The sequence below is a fragment of the Bactrocera oleae genome, chromosome 6 (assembly GCF_042242935.1).
Source record: "Bactrocera oleae isolate idBacOlea1 chromosome 6, idBacOlea1, whole genome shotgun sequence".
In the NCBI taxonomy this organism is placed as follows: Eukaryota; Metazoa; Arthropoda; class Insecta; order Diptera; family Tephritidae; genus Bactrocera; species Bactrocera oleae.
Window position 1 is genome coordinate 61,427,481 of NC_091540.1, and position 15,439 is coordinate 61,442,919.

General features: G+C 31.8%; 1 protein-coding gene across 7 annotated transcripts in view; it reads right to left on the minus strand.

The window, feature by feature from the left end:
• The window catches only part of Shab (Shaker cognate b), a 183,897-nt gene extending 177,837 nt beyond the window's left edge, over window positions 1-6,060 (minus strand). For 5 of the 7 annotated variants that reach the window (XM_070112147.1, XM_070112145.1, XM_070112144.1 and 2 more), the window contains exon 1: window positions 5,538-6,058. The gene's annotated coding sequence lies outside the window, so the exon portion shown is untranslated. Of the gene's footprint in view, window positions 1-5,415; window positions 5,516-5,537 lie in introns of those variants that run through there. The other 2 variants (XM_070112146.1, XM_070112143.1) reach the window with 2 other exon arrangements.
• Between the last annotated feature and the right edge of the window lie 9,379 nt (window positions 6,061-15,439).

Below are 15,439 nucleotides of genomic sequence, written 5' to 3' on the forward strand. Positions count from 1 at the left end.
AATTTGACATTTTCTGCAATTTTCCGTACAAAAATATTTATGCACACAAAGAAGCTCAAGTTTACTTTATTAATAGGTCGGCTGAACAAACAGCCGGACGACAAACGAGCGCATACACGAGTGTGTGCTGTGTTGCGCTACTGTGTGTGGGTGCGTGTGCTTGTCGAATGGGAAAATAGAGGAAAAGCCATTAACGAGTGAAACGAAGGAAAATCAAAATTTATTGGAATTGCCGCTGACGCGTCGCGAACATTGTGAACACGGAGAGAGTTGTGGGTGAATGTGAGGGTGGGTTGATAAGGAATTTTTGTGTCCGTATATTATATTTTAAAAAATTTAGTATAAAAAATTGGATTTTCAATGTTTAATCCCAAAATTGTGATAAACTGTACATTTATTGATATTAGAGTTTGAAAATTTTGAGAAATTGAAGTATGAAAAAAATAATAATTTTCAAAATAAAAGCTGGTATGAAAAGGGATAACAAAGGTAAAATTAAAATATAGTTATATGACTAGGAATTAAAAATTAAGTTTTTATCCGATTTTTGAGGTTAAAAGATTTTTTCATTTCGGTATTCGGGATATAATTTTTTTTTTCCAAACCGATATTCGTAATTAAAAATTTAAAACTATTCTTAATTAAGATTTTTAGGATTACAAAATAAAAAAAATTAAAAAAATAATTTAAGTAATTTGTTAAGGCATTATTTGCAACCCTGAATTTGAAGTTTAATATTTTTTAATTTTATTAAAATTTTAAATATTCTAAATAAAAAATTTAAAATACTTGAATTTTTTTAATTGAGATTTCGGTATTATTTTTAAATTTGTGGATTTTTTTTTTAATATTATATTTTTTAATATTTAAATATAATCGATTTTAAAAATTTGAAATATTATAATTTTATTGTTATCAAAAAATTTTATTAAAAAAAAAAATTAATTAATTAAGTCGAGTATAAACTTGTTTTATTAATCAATTTGTTAAATCAAAGGTTATTTCCTAAGAAATTTTGTACCCACCCTAATATATGTAAATATTTGAACTTAATCTCGCTGTGTGTTGTTATTTTGTTCTGTTGCCAAAAATTTCGAATTAGAAAAAGTGATGGCATCACAACCATGGCATCATGTTTAGAAGTCGTAAAATATCGGCACGCACATACACACATATATATTTAGATATGTATTTGAAAAATAAAAGCAATGCCTACAACGTAAACACAATTATGCTGCCCATCCAGCATAATGCCTCTACAATGACAAGTCTCATTATCAAGTTCAAAATGCCATTAAACAAATGAGTAGCTCTTGAACCCCTCCTACGCACTCGCCATCGCCACTACTACTTGTAATATTTGGAAATTCATGAGGGTGCAAGCGTATGCTGACCTTAGACAAGACATAGTGGGGCAATGGAGAAGAGGTGCATTGAAAGATGAGCGCATATGCTTAGGCGTATCTTAATTTATCAAATAAATTATTAAATGATGATGTAAATATATACTAGATGTCGTGTGTGTGCGTATCTAATTAGTGGCTGAAAATTGAAACTGAAAGGTTCCTTGGAAGGTGACTCAGGCTCGCGGCTGTACTTTGGTTGTGGGAAATAAAGAAAAAATTTGAAATTTATGAGATATGTATATACTTGCTCTAAAATATATATATGATATAAATATTTCGTAAAAAAGTTTTATTTATATGTTAACATTTTTTTGAGCGAGGCACTCCATAAGAGAGAGGAGACCATACATAAGATACTGGAATAAAGATCTCAACCAATATTTCTTAGACAGTAATTAAATATTAGAAATTGAAAACTATGATGATATGAATACCTGGGGCTGATATTTTCAACACGTAAGGGGAGTACGTTTGAAAATAATTTTTGCTGCAGCAGAAGGCTATCGAATGTTAAAACCGCTGAAAATATATTATTGCTTACTTTGAAATGGCTCATAAAAGCCATGAAATACTACCTAACGCTCAGAAAATTAGAAATTTGGTGCGCGGAGGACTTGAAAATTTTCAATTATCATATTTTATAAAGAATTATTTTATGCAGCAATGTTTTGTTTTATATGAGTTAAAAGCACAAATATCTTCGAACTATATAAATCAAAGTTTAATGAAAAGTCCAACGATCTTTATAATGACTTATAAAACAGAATAATAAAGTTCGATAGAATTGGAAATAGTCTCTTTTAAGAACATACATGCCTTAAGAAGCTATATACTCGTACACTTGAAAGTCAGAAAAAACAAGTATTTTTTTTTTAATTTTTACGAATAGGCATTTTATTTAAAAATATACATTTATGGCATTAAATTCATTTTGAAAAATTTTGGATTGCACTGCCTATAGCAGGAGAACATCTAAACAAAAGCACTCAGATGGTAAGGAAGATTTTTCTGTTTAAACTAAACTCCAACCAAAGCAATACAGGTGATGATCGAAGAACTAGTAAAAATTTTGGTTTTTATAAAATGGCGGCTTTCCAAAAAAAATCGCTTTATTTAAAATATTTTACAGAGTTGCTTAAAAAGTCAAAATTATTACTAATATATTTTTCCTTCGATTATAACATGGTCGTATGGATGTTTGAAGTCGATCGGCCCAGCACTTTCGGAGGCATTTTTCTCACCGATTCTGAAAACAGCGTTTGGAGGAAAATGAGCTAAGAACATCATTCGATTTGAAAATGAGGTATGCACCGGAAAATCTCTGAAACTATTTTACAACTTTAACTTTTCGGTTAATATTCTCAAATGTAGGTATATGTATTTGTATATATATATGTATATGTGTATATAAAAATATATTTGGATAAGTAGAAATAATTTAAATAGAAAAAAGCCAGTTTTATACCGAATATGTAGCTGTGTGAATCGAGTAAAATCATATACAATCCAATAGTCGTTGCTGAGCCGATTTAAAATTTCAAAACGTCTCGAAAACATAAATTGCTAAGAAGATCTATTCATGAGCAACCACAATTACTGAAATCACTATAGTATGTGTTCGGTACATTTTTGAATCCCATTTTTGTACAAAGACTTGCATTAATGTCCACATTATTTGTGATAATGATGGAAGAACTAAAGGCTCAAGTCAAACTTTAAATTCAAATGAAAATGAAAATCTACATTGTACAAAGGTTAAGTATGGAAAATTTCCCAACAGGAATCATAATTGATATCGAATATATGCTTTTTTCAAGTTGACTTCTTATTTTATTAAAAAAATATAAATATACAATTTCTATCACATTGATCTAGCTTTTAGTCATCGCTGGATTTTTTGTTAGCTCAGTCCATTCAGCCACTGTTTGGAGTAATGTTAATGTTTTCATAAGGAGAGTGTATTCTTCAAACCTACATGAGTGAAAAATTTAGTTAACGGGGACGTTGACTATAATTTTATGAATAGTACGATAGTAGTTACACTATTAGAAGATATCATTAAATATTTCATTTCTAAAATTTGCACACACTCTATACTTTTAGATAATAACAAATATTTTGAAGTCGAAGAAAGTTTAAATTTAGAACAGTTCTCTTGGGCCGAATAATGGACTTTCATTTTTTGAGAAGTTCCTTATTAAAATAAAATGGGAGAATAAGCAAAAATTGTGTTATGCTGGCAGATAGTAGAAGTTTTTAAAAATCATAAAACTTATTTGATTGAAAAAAAACTAAAATTTCGGTAGATTTTTTTACTTAATTTATCAGCTTAACCAATTTAACAAAATATTTAATATATTTGGTTTTTTTCTGGTTTTAAATTTAATTTGTGCAGTCTTCCTAGCAACGAACTTTACGGCAATCGAAGAAAGTAGACACGTACGAGTATATAATTTAACCTTTACGGCCATTGCAAAATCTACAAACAATGATTTAATTTAATTACATATATTTTAATGAATAATCGCACCAAAAATAGTAAATATTTGAATTTCGATATATTCCTTTTTTTCTCACAATTTATTGTTTTACTTCTTTGTTAAGAAATTGAAAGCTAACAACTCTGAATGTTAAGTAAAAAAATATTTTCTGATTAAAGATATGAATACTGTTGGTGGAATTTACAAAAAAAAATCTTTTTTTCAAGGAATTTCTGAAAACTCCAATGTAGACCAATGTTGTTAGGGGCGTATGAGTAACTCATACTATGGTTGAGGTATGATGTAGCGTATGAGTTACATGAAAATATACGTTTAATGTTATTTATACGTTTGTATGCGTATTTCAATGTCTGTATTATCTTGTTAAAAAATAATTTGCTATACTTTTTGCAATTATTTTGAAGTATGCAGGAAAGTTTTTTTTTTTGAAGTAAGTAAGAACAATATATACACATGTGCCCATAAATGTATATTTGTAAGCATTCATTATACCAACAGCAAAACAAAAGGTTGTCTTCCAAAGCGCTCTTAAAAATATATCTACATATTGCACTTAGTTTGTATTCGTTTTCTATTACAACTTTGCTTATTCTCGCCATTTGCTTTACAAAATTTTATTTATTTATGTGCATTGCGCTCCCAAAGGAGCAGCTATTCATTCAGGTGTTTCTTTTTATTTTTGTGTTTCTTCTTTTACCAAATACTCGTATTCGGCAAATTTTATTAGATATATTCTGCTCCTTTTTTGTCTACTCTTTCGTTAGAGTCTGGCATTTCTTTTGCATTTTCCATTGCGTGTAGTATTTGTCAAATTCTATTGTTGTTGTGGTTTTCTTAGCGTTTTTGTTTTTTTTTTGGTTTTGTCTCGAAGGGTTGGAAATTATTAATTTGCTTTTATTGATTGATCGCGCGTTCGCTTTTCAAGCATTCGCTTTATTTTCCAACACGACTGAGAGGCATACATACATACATATGTACATACATCAAGTTTTTGATTTTGTATAGAATTCTTCAGCATTGCATATGTTTGGAGCATTAAATTGATATTTTTTTTTGGAGTTTAATGGATTCGTGTTAAATTGTAATTGTTATGTAGTTTTCAATAGTTATTTTACTGTAGGACATTTTCTAATTAGAAACTTTAAAATTGAAAAAGAATGCGTTTTCCAAAAAGCTGGAAAGACAAATATGTAGAATTTTATGAAGAAAATATTTTTTATAATTCAGCAATCGTAGCAAAAATGTTAATTTTTACCCAAACAAATTTTTTTAAATGTAAATTCTTCACATAAACACACCCAGCTATTCTTATACATCAAAGATATATCTGTAAGTTTGTATATATAACACGGGTTTAGTGATTTACTAACTATACCATAATCATGCCTAGACAAAACCCGTTCAGTTAACAACGTATAGGAAACTGTCTGTCAAATGAATGAAAAATAAAAAATGTGTTACACTTTCACACGCACACACACTCATTTGCACACAAGCTAATATATTACATTTGCTAATGTCGCCCTTTTCTTTTGTCAGACAGCAGTTTTTTTTTTCTTTGCCACTGCCAATCGTTAAGTGGGCCTTTACACTTTGCTTGCCATTATATTAGTTGTTGACTTATTTTTACCTTTTCAGCATAGACACTTGCACGCAATATCTTCGGCCAAAAACGTTTCTATAACTTTTACTTGAAATCGTTATTATTTTAATTACTTTGCTGCACTCCTTGCAATATGTATAAGTATTCTCACATAGTAGTATATATGTATATCTATAATTTTACGAAAATATTTTCACTGCCCTTTGTATATACATATATTTGAGATTTTTTCCCACTTTACAATACACACACACGCACTTTTCTTTAAATTTCAACGAGCTAAAATGCTTCTTTTTCAATTTTTATTTGCATTGCGCTTTTTAGCCAATTTTCATTTTTCAAGGCAACACCACTTCTTTTTCCTACTTATTTACTTTTCGCCACACAAAAAATTAGAATCTATAATTTTTTACATATATATTTTTTACAATATTTTTTGCTTGCCTTCCCTTGATTGTGGGAGCACCCCAATACTTTCGTACGCAGCTGAGCTCTACCGACGTCCGTTTGCAGCTGTGGCCGTTACTCCACTAAACATTTGGCAGCGCACGGTCGTCACAAGTTTTCCAAGCAGACATTGGCAGCGCAGCGCCGAATCCAATAGACGAACTAATGACGAATGTATAAGCAGAATTTTATTGTATGAATTGCTCTCGCGCTAACCTTCGCGCGTATGCTCAAGTTTTCAGTGCGTGGAAAACGGCTCGGCGTTTCCTTCCGCTCGCACATATAACTGTATACACGCGCGCTACGCTCACTCTCTGCGTCACTCATTTTCTCTAGTTTGCACTCGCTCTCATTAAATTACCGCAAGTGGCGTTACTCTTCATCATTCTTGCTTTGCATCTCTGCAAGCTTTGCCATTTTTCGGCATTTTCATTGTCACAGTCATTTGTTTGTTGTGTTTGTAATAACTTTTCCCTATTCGGTTTTCTGCTTATTTTTGTTCATTTCGTTTTGCTCTTGAGTTTATTATTTAATTTGTGCATTTCTTCTGCTTTTTCCCGTAATTTTTGTTGTGATAGCAAGTTATGAAAGCGTAGCACATAATTTCCGATTGTTTTCATTTTCCATCCTCCTTTTCGCTGCTTTTCCACCTGGCTCATTCGTTAGTGCCATCATTTGTTGTGTGTATTTGTTTGTGGCAATTAGGCCGTCGCTTCTGCTATCACGAAGCGCTTTGTTTTTGGTGGCCTTACCACCGTTGCTACAATGGGCTGATAATGACCAAAATGCTTTTGAAAATATTATTTTTGAAAATGTTAATATTATTAACTTTTTTAGCAGGCATTGTGGAAATTTAATTATAAATTGACTTTACATTTGTTAGTTTTGTATTTGTGTTTGATTTCCTTATGATTAGTTCAACACAGAAAATAATCATTATGAAACCAAATAATCTGAGATCTCGTACTCGAAATTTACCCCAAAGGTTTTAGGCTTACTTTGAGGGTCTTCTAAATTAGCCGCCTACGTTATTGATTAGGTTGCTCGGCATCACATTCGAAAATAATGAATATTTTCTCTAGACATACAGATAAATAAAACCGTTTTAAATTCTTCAAAGTTATGATAAGCTGAAGTTTAGAGACGCTATCTTCCATCTAGGTACTATTAGAAAAACAATTTATGTATTATAAGCTGGCATCTAGCAGATTTATTTAAGTGTAGTTCTTTTACACTTTTTATTTGTAACAAGAATGAGATATAGCGAAACAAAAATACGAATTTGTCTGAAATTGTGTTACAGCGACATCTATCGAGGTGTAATTATTTCTCTAACTTTTAATCAAGAGCGATTGATAGGTAAAAAAAACTTGATGGAAATCGTATATACAGTTTTCAATGCATAAGTAAAGAACAAACTAATAAGTAAAAATTAATAGATATTGCATATTGTGGCTAGGCGAAGATATCAACCAAATTCCCTCAGTTTTTACCAATTACAATATTTTACATTAATTTAAACATGTTTAACATTCTTATGAAATATTTTGCATCTTGTCTAATATACATTATGGTACTTGGTCAACCATAGAGATACAAATTATTTTGAAAGGTATAGTAAAAAGGAATCCATTATTTTTCAAATATATGTCTTTAGTAATCTGCATCTCGCATTGTATATGTAAATGCGTTTGGGTTACGCTATAAGGCGTTAGAAAAATACACTTTTGTATTAAAAAAAATGTGGAAAACGGTTGGCCTCAAGGGCCATCCCTGCAACTTCCCTCTAATTTTATACGCTAACGTTCAAATTTCGCTTTTTTCACCGCTTTTGAGCTCTTCGTTTTCGATATCTAGCAAGTAAATCAACCGATTTCGACCCGGTTTGCGGCAAACGATGTGTTTCTTCAAGGTTTAGAACTGATTAGTTTTTGGTGTCGATCGGTCAAGTCGTTTGGAAAAAATTCGAACGATTTTTCAAAGTTTTTATTTTTGAGATTTCTCGAAATCTTCTGGTCCGATTGGGTCCAAACTTACACGAAATTCAAGTGCAATGAAACCCTTTGGAATGCCGTTTAGTTTATTCAAATCGGTTGAGCAGTTTAATAGTTATAAGAGGGTCACATACATCCACACACACACACATACATCCACACATACATACAGACATACGGACATCATCGTAGAAATGTTCGGGGAAGCTTCCTCGACCCTCAGAACGTCGAGATCTGTTGAGAACTCGATTTTTGCAAAATGGGGTGAAACCAATATCTTCCCGATTTTTAGAAAATTTTCCATTTTCTTAGCGGGAAGTTAAAAAGACGGTTTTGTGATTGATTAACTATGTTTGTTTGGCACACACGCTAGCTATGCAGCTGAAAATGAGAATAGTTTTTATGGTCCTGATACTGCAATCATGCGGAATTTTAGTTTCATCGATTCCGCTCCGGTAATATCGATAATATAAACGTTAAAGCCGATTGTCATGTAATCACTGAACAAGAAAGGATTTTATATCCATTTAAATAAGACTGTATTATGAATCGATTTTTATCTGCGAATCTTCTGAATCGCAATAAGATCGATCCGTTTCTGAAGTAAAGTGCTACTACTCTAAATTCGTATCTGTAGCATTAACAAATGAACCATATAATTGAGACCTGGCATGGTTATCTTTTTCTTGTCTAGGGCGAATGATTGCTGCTAAAAATTCTACGCAAGATAATCTTGTGAAAATCGATTGTCTCAGTTTTTCGCCAATATGGACTAGGGTTTCTATAAGAGAGGCGTTATACAATTGCCTACAAAATATCGACAAAAATGATGCCTATTTGAACGAAATTGGAGCATTCTAACTACATATGCTAAATGAAACCTTCAATTGAATGCAAAAATTATGTGTTTCTTTTTTACTAGACCTAGTGGTAGAGTATAGACCTAATTCCAACATTTTTTGGAGGAGTTGTCTTTTATTAGGCTAGCTAGTTATACGATTAAACATTTCCTTTAATGCTAGTAATGTAGCACAAGCAGTTTAATAATATGTACACAAACATATTTTATTAAATCAAGCCATTTTTATACCCTGAACAGGGTATACTAAGTTTGCCACGAAGTTTGTAACACCCAGAAGGAAACGTCGGAGACCCTATAAAATGTATACAGCATGATGAGCTGAGTTGATTTAGACATGTCCGTTTGTCGGTCCGTCCGTCTGTATATACGTGAACTAGTCTCTCAGTTTCTGAGATATCGATCTTAAATTTAGCAATTTAGGTTATACCTTTTCTCACCAAGAAGCTGCTCATTTGTCGGAATGGCCGATCTCGGACCAATATAGCATATAGCTGCCATATGATGCCATGAACCTTCGCAAAGTTTCAAAGACTACGTGTGCCGAACTTCATCAATTAATCTTAACATTTTCCTACGTTACACCTTCGTAATTTTCTCATAAAGCTCACTATGACTGATATTCTTAAAATATAGAACTTAGTTAAGGATTTCAGGTGTTAGAGACAAACGTGCAAACGACACTGCTACTAACTCAGATCAACTGGTGATAAAAGAGATTTTTCATCCAACTAAGCATATGTGCTCCAACGTAATTTTATTATGTCTTCAGTTTAATGTTCGAACACAAACTATTCGAAATTAGTAAAGACACAAACCTTTTGAAATACATTTTTTTATGTGCGCCCTGTTGTAAATACAGGGTGGTATGTATATTAAAATATATAAATTATATCTACAGATATAATATTATATATATGGCAAGTATTGTATTTTTATTTTTTAATTAGATATTAAGCGAGACGAATCGACTTCTCGGTGTCTGTCTGACTGTCCGCTTATGAAAGAAATAACATGTGTAACGCTTCAGAAATCTTGATGTAACTCGGTATACGTCTACTTTGGCACTAAGAGAACGTTGGTATTGCATATGGGCAAAACATAGCCTAGTCATTATTAATGCTACAAATCGGGCGTAGGGGTCACTGGTAGCAATTACAAGTATGATTTGCTCCTTTTCTAATTTCTTTCCTAATTCCTTACTTAATTCTTATGGGTCTCGTAAACTATTTAGGTTTTGTTAAGGGATTAGGGGTAGTCAGAGGCACAAAAAATTAGAATTTTTAGTAATTTTTTTTTGCTATTAAGTCATGTTATTTTACAAAAGTATTGTAGTAATATGGCATTATTATACAATGTTTTGAATTGAAGTCACGAAAATTTTGAAAGAATATTTTTAAGATATTACACTTAACGAAAATTTTGACTACCCCTAAACCCTTAACCAAACTCGGTAAATGTTTTCTCATCTCTGGATATAAAAAAATTAATATCCGACGTGATACAGTCGAGTTATAGATCATATTTCATATCACACAAAATAATCAACTCATTTGAACTTAATTGTTCGATTAAATTCTCTCGATAAAATCAGTGAAAAAGAAATCGGACTTTAGCCATGACTACTTTTCGTAGAATGTCACTTTAAATATCAACTGTTTATTTCTCCTTAAATATATAGTATATACAACAATGAAACCTTGCAAGAGCTATTTTCCTGGCATGATCTCACGAAAGATTTCAAATCACTTAAACTCTTAACATATATGCCTACATTCAAGTTTTCAGCTTATTAAATACAACAAAACATGATAGATTGCTAGTGTAATCCAACCTGTTAGTATAACCTTTACAACTTTCATTTAAAACCGCCACCGCGTGACCTAGTAAAATTATCAAATCTTACAAAAAATCATCAGCAGTTAATCAACAGATTAAGTCTGACAATAAAAATACGAAGCCCTGAATATGAAATTGGGGAAATCCCTAAAACGTCTACACCTATTAGTAACACATGTGTGAAAGCAATTTACGTTTCGTGCCAAAAATATGCGTACATGTCTCTGCAATAAAGTTACCAGCCTACGTTGGCGCATTTAGCACTGCCAGCAAGTAAAAATAGCTTAAGTCGATTGTAGCAAAAGATAAAAACTTGCAAATTATTTGATTTTCTAGCGAAGTCATGTATATTTTGATTATGTGAGAGTTAGCAGTCATTCAGAACATATTGGTGGCTAAGATTCCGAACTTTTTCGACGTAGATTTATGGCATTATCTAGGTTAATAACCATTATGTTGCTTATCTACCTTAATTTGTTTCTGTTAGCTACATATTTCATATAATCACGTTTGAGCAAAGTAAATTGATGCTTAGTATGCCTAGCAGTCAAATATTATACTTTGTATCAGTTACAGTTGGTCTAAGCCAATAAAATTGCTTATGGTCGGTAATTTGAAGTCATAAAACAAGTGACTTTCGTGCAGCGCCTACGAGGGAGTTATTATTTATGAAATATTACTGCAATAATACTTATATGTGCTGATTATACGCCCAGGCGAACAATTATTTATATATGTATATGAAGCAGATAACGTTAAAATTGAGATTCTTTCTCACATCTCATCGGTCTCTATCTTATCCCCTCAACTATGCTTCATCCCAGTCAACCAAATCCTCTAGCAGAGCAGCAAATTCATATAATCTATTATACGGATGACTTTTCTGTTTTTTTTATCTGGATATAATGCGGGCAATTTATCGGAAAAGAGGGAAATCGGAAATTTTTTTTATGAAAAATATAGTATACCATTATTACAAACATGTTTACCTACATAAAAAAATACATGTTGAAAGGCGAATTTTAAAATTCGGAAAGTCGCTAGAAATACCATTATGTCAAATGGAGGCTCTCTTTCCAGTACAGTATAAAGGCGTCGAGAGTAAGTCTCAGAAAAAAATACAAAAGGCGATAATGAGATAATACTTTACTAGGCTTGGAACAATTTTTGAAGAAAGACAAAAAAATTAATTCAAGTATGAGATTCTGCCATATATGTACTATGAGGACAATTTGATTCAAACTCAAAAGTACGCATATATGGCATAATATCAGATAGAAGATTCGCACCATATTGATCATGTGACCGAAAATTGTAGACTTGCCAGAAATGGAATTTCTTTGCTTCCAAATTGAACAAAATTTGACATATTTTGTTTATATTCGAAATATTATTACTAATAGGCATAGAAAAAGTAGAGGGCGCTGGAGTAAAAATCTTAAGGTGAGTTCGTTTTAAATTAAATTCGAAATATAGTTTAGTATTGCATTCACATAGAACAAATATTTTTGCTGTTCCCTCCTCCGACCATGTAAAAATGGGTGAAATCGAATAAAAACCACGCCCACTCCCCGTATAGCGGTTATGATGAAAACTATTAAAAGTACGTTAAATCATTAAATAAATCACAAGGCTGTATGAAAGTACTTCATAGCAACCGGTATCAAAATTGGAGAATGGGTGTTGAATCGCCCACCTTTAGATGAAATTCATATTACAGGTCTTGTTTCACCAATTTCAACCAAATTCGGTACCAAACATTAACCTGACATATGGAAATGTTACGGTGTGAACGAAATCGGGCCACAACCACGCCTACAACATAACCTTAAATGTCATTTAATCTCTTCACTTTACTGCCTACAACTCTAGCACCAAAGAATATATCGCAATAACTAAAAAATATGCTTTCTGAAGTCTAAAAATATAACATCGGAACATAAATGCTCAAGCTTCCAAATAGCGAATATATGAACCTTAGTGCCTATCGTTGATCAATTTGTGAGATATATTATTGAAATTCGAAGAAAATAATTTTCAAATAATAATGTATCCTCACGCCATCTTTCACCCTTTTATCGAATAATGCATATTGAATTCTTTCGCAAAATACTAAATATAAAGTTGTACCAACACCTGAAGTTATTTCCACAGCTTTGATCCTTGCAAGAGTATAAAATGTTCGGTTATACTCGAGCTTAGTCCTCCCTTAGATGTTAAATATTGTTCCGGTCATACGTACAGTTAGCATTGCTTTGACACCTAACTTTCTAGGAAATTACCTCTACCTCTACCTCTGGAAAACTCCGTATAGCAAAAGCATATAAAAGAATCATAATCAATAAATTATAAGCACTTTTTTCAAATTCTTGAGAACAACTTAATAACCACTATATTCGTTCGTACTATTCTCCTCTCTTCTTTGATTTCAAACACATTTGAGTTATGATTTTAAAAGAAATTATTCATAAACAGATCTTGACTTCACTAAAGTTGGCTGCATAATTAATGTGACCATTAAAATCATATTGTAATCAATTCATCTGAATCTTTAGTCAGACTTAATAAACGGCGCCAAAGACAAAAAAAAAACTCATAAAAAAATTTATGATATTTTTTATATTTTTGAATACTATTTAGAAGGTGATAAAACTTCTAGAAACCTAGGCCAACCACAGCACAGTTGGGACACAATGTCCGGGCAGTAATCGCGTATAACACAATGACTAATCATTCCAGTTCATTGCTTCTTCCTACGCGAGCATCGCTCGGTCTGCGCACTGTGGTCACTATGAAAAATCTATATCTTATACAAGTATATATAGTATATTTATATCTCTATGTATATATGTGCGAATTTGCTACTGGAAAAGGAAGCCGGAATTTGAAATTTATGCTAGGCTACTCGCAAATAAGTTATGTATGCAAAAGTTTTTTGTTCAAGAATTTCTAAAGAACCAAAAACATAAATACACAATCAGAATTAATGAAGTGATGACTATAATGCTGGGTATACAAAAGCTTTAAAGTAAAGTTAAATAAAGGTGCTTAAAAGCGAGATATTGTTTTGAAAGCTCTTTGGGAACGACCTTCGTGTTTAACAAATAGAAAAATAAAAGAAAAGACAATAACTTTTCGGCATCGTCATTAGCAAAAATTAAACACAAAAGCCAAAAAAAAAAGTCACGAAAATAGACGTCAGTATTATGTCGAAAAAATTATTTTCCTATGAAAGCGTGTTTGCGGCGTATGAGTAATTTACAAATCATAGTTAGTATGTCTTATGTTAGTGAACTTCGGCTGAAACCGAAAGTGAGTTCAAGTAATTACCGTGAGTCATTAAAATAATCTTCGACGTCAACCCACAAGCCAGCTGAAACATGCAATTAGATTAACGAAGGGTTAATTAGTATTATACCAAAAAAATATAGGGCTAAATTCATTGCAACCTTTGATCATCTTATTAAAAATACCAAAAAAAGTGCAAGTAAAATGTAAAAAATAAAGACGAGCACTTTGCTGAAGAAAATCAATACAGACTCTGCCTTAGTTCCAAATCAGTAATATGTTGCATAACACTAGTTGACTCTATACCTATCGATCAATATGTATGATATTTTCATACATTTTAGTTGTGTTTGTTATTTTTAGAATTTCCGTCTGTCTTTTTCTTTCAACAACGGTTATTGTAATGACATTAAAATATTTATGTTATTTTAGAATCATTAATATGTTTCGGTGCTAAAAATTAAAAATGTAGGTCCAAACATTGGTTTAACCATCATATAACCACTATAGTGATTTCTGTCTTTATGGTTGTAGAGAGTCTAGTGATTTTTTCCTCCTTTCCCAATATAACTAATATAACTAATATATAATATATTAAATTTGTTTGACAAAGTGACAACTGGAAATAATTTCACACCTTTGTTTCTTGCATAATGCAATATTATACAATTTTCGCTTACACCCGAACTCAGCCTTTTCTTACTTATTTAATTGTAAGGGTTTTTAACTGAATTTACCATAATCGAATATTTGTTTAACTATTTGTTTCATCACTAATCAATGCGATTTGCATATGTTTGGCAACAGTGTAAAACAAACAATGGCGTTTATTGTCCAAACCAAAGAAGCGTGAACAACGACAAGGCAAGAAGAAGCCGGAGCAAGAAATAAACTAAAGCTATACACATGGTAAGTATAAAATCATACATATGCATACATACAAACATTATATGTACAAACAAGCATGTTTGCTAGAAAATAACTCTAGAAACGAGTCGTCGGTCATAAATAATCGAAATTGGCCAAAGGCAGTTTGTCAACTTCCGGAGTTGTTTAAATTTCCGGTTTTTCATAGTCAACTACCCAAAAATATCCACAATAACTTAATGTTTGTTTGTAAAAGTCAACAGCGATTTTTGTCGTCGTTAATTAAATAACGTCGCGTGTATAACCAATAAACCGAAGTAATAATGCTCTTGTGAAGTAGTGAAAAACACACTCGCTTAACATGTGTTTGGTAATCTCACAGGCGGGCAAATGTACCTACCTGTCTTCGGCAACTGGGCGCTGAAATGTCAATCGACATGCAACTTCGTGACATGTTCTATTCTAATTTATGCTTACATACCAATTGTATCGCAAAGCAATTAAAAGTGTAACACATTGCGAGCGGCGACACGGAACTCGTTACTCCGTTAGCATGCCAAATCGGCGTAATATTTATTCAAGATAAATCAGGCTAACAAATAAAGTGATTTGTGCGCGTAGATAAATGGTCAAAT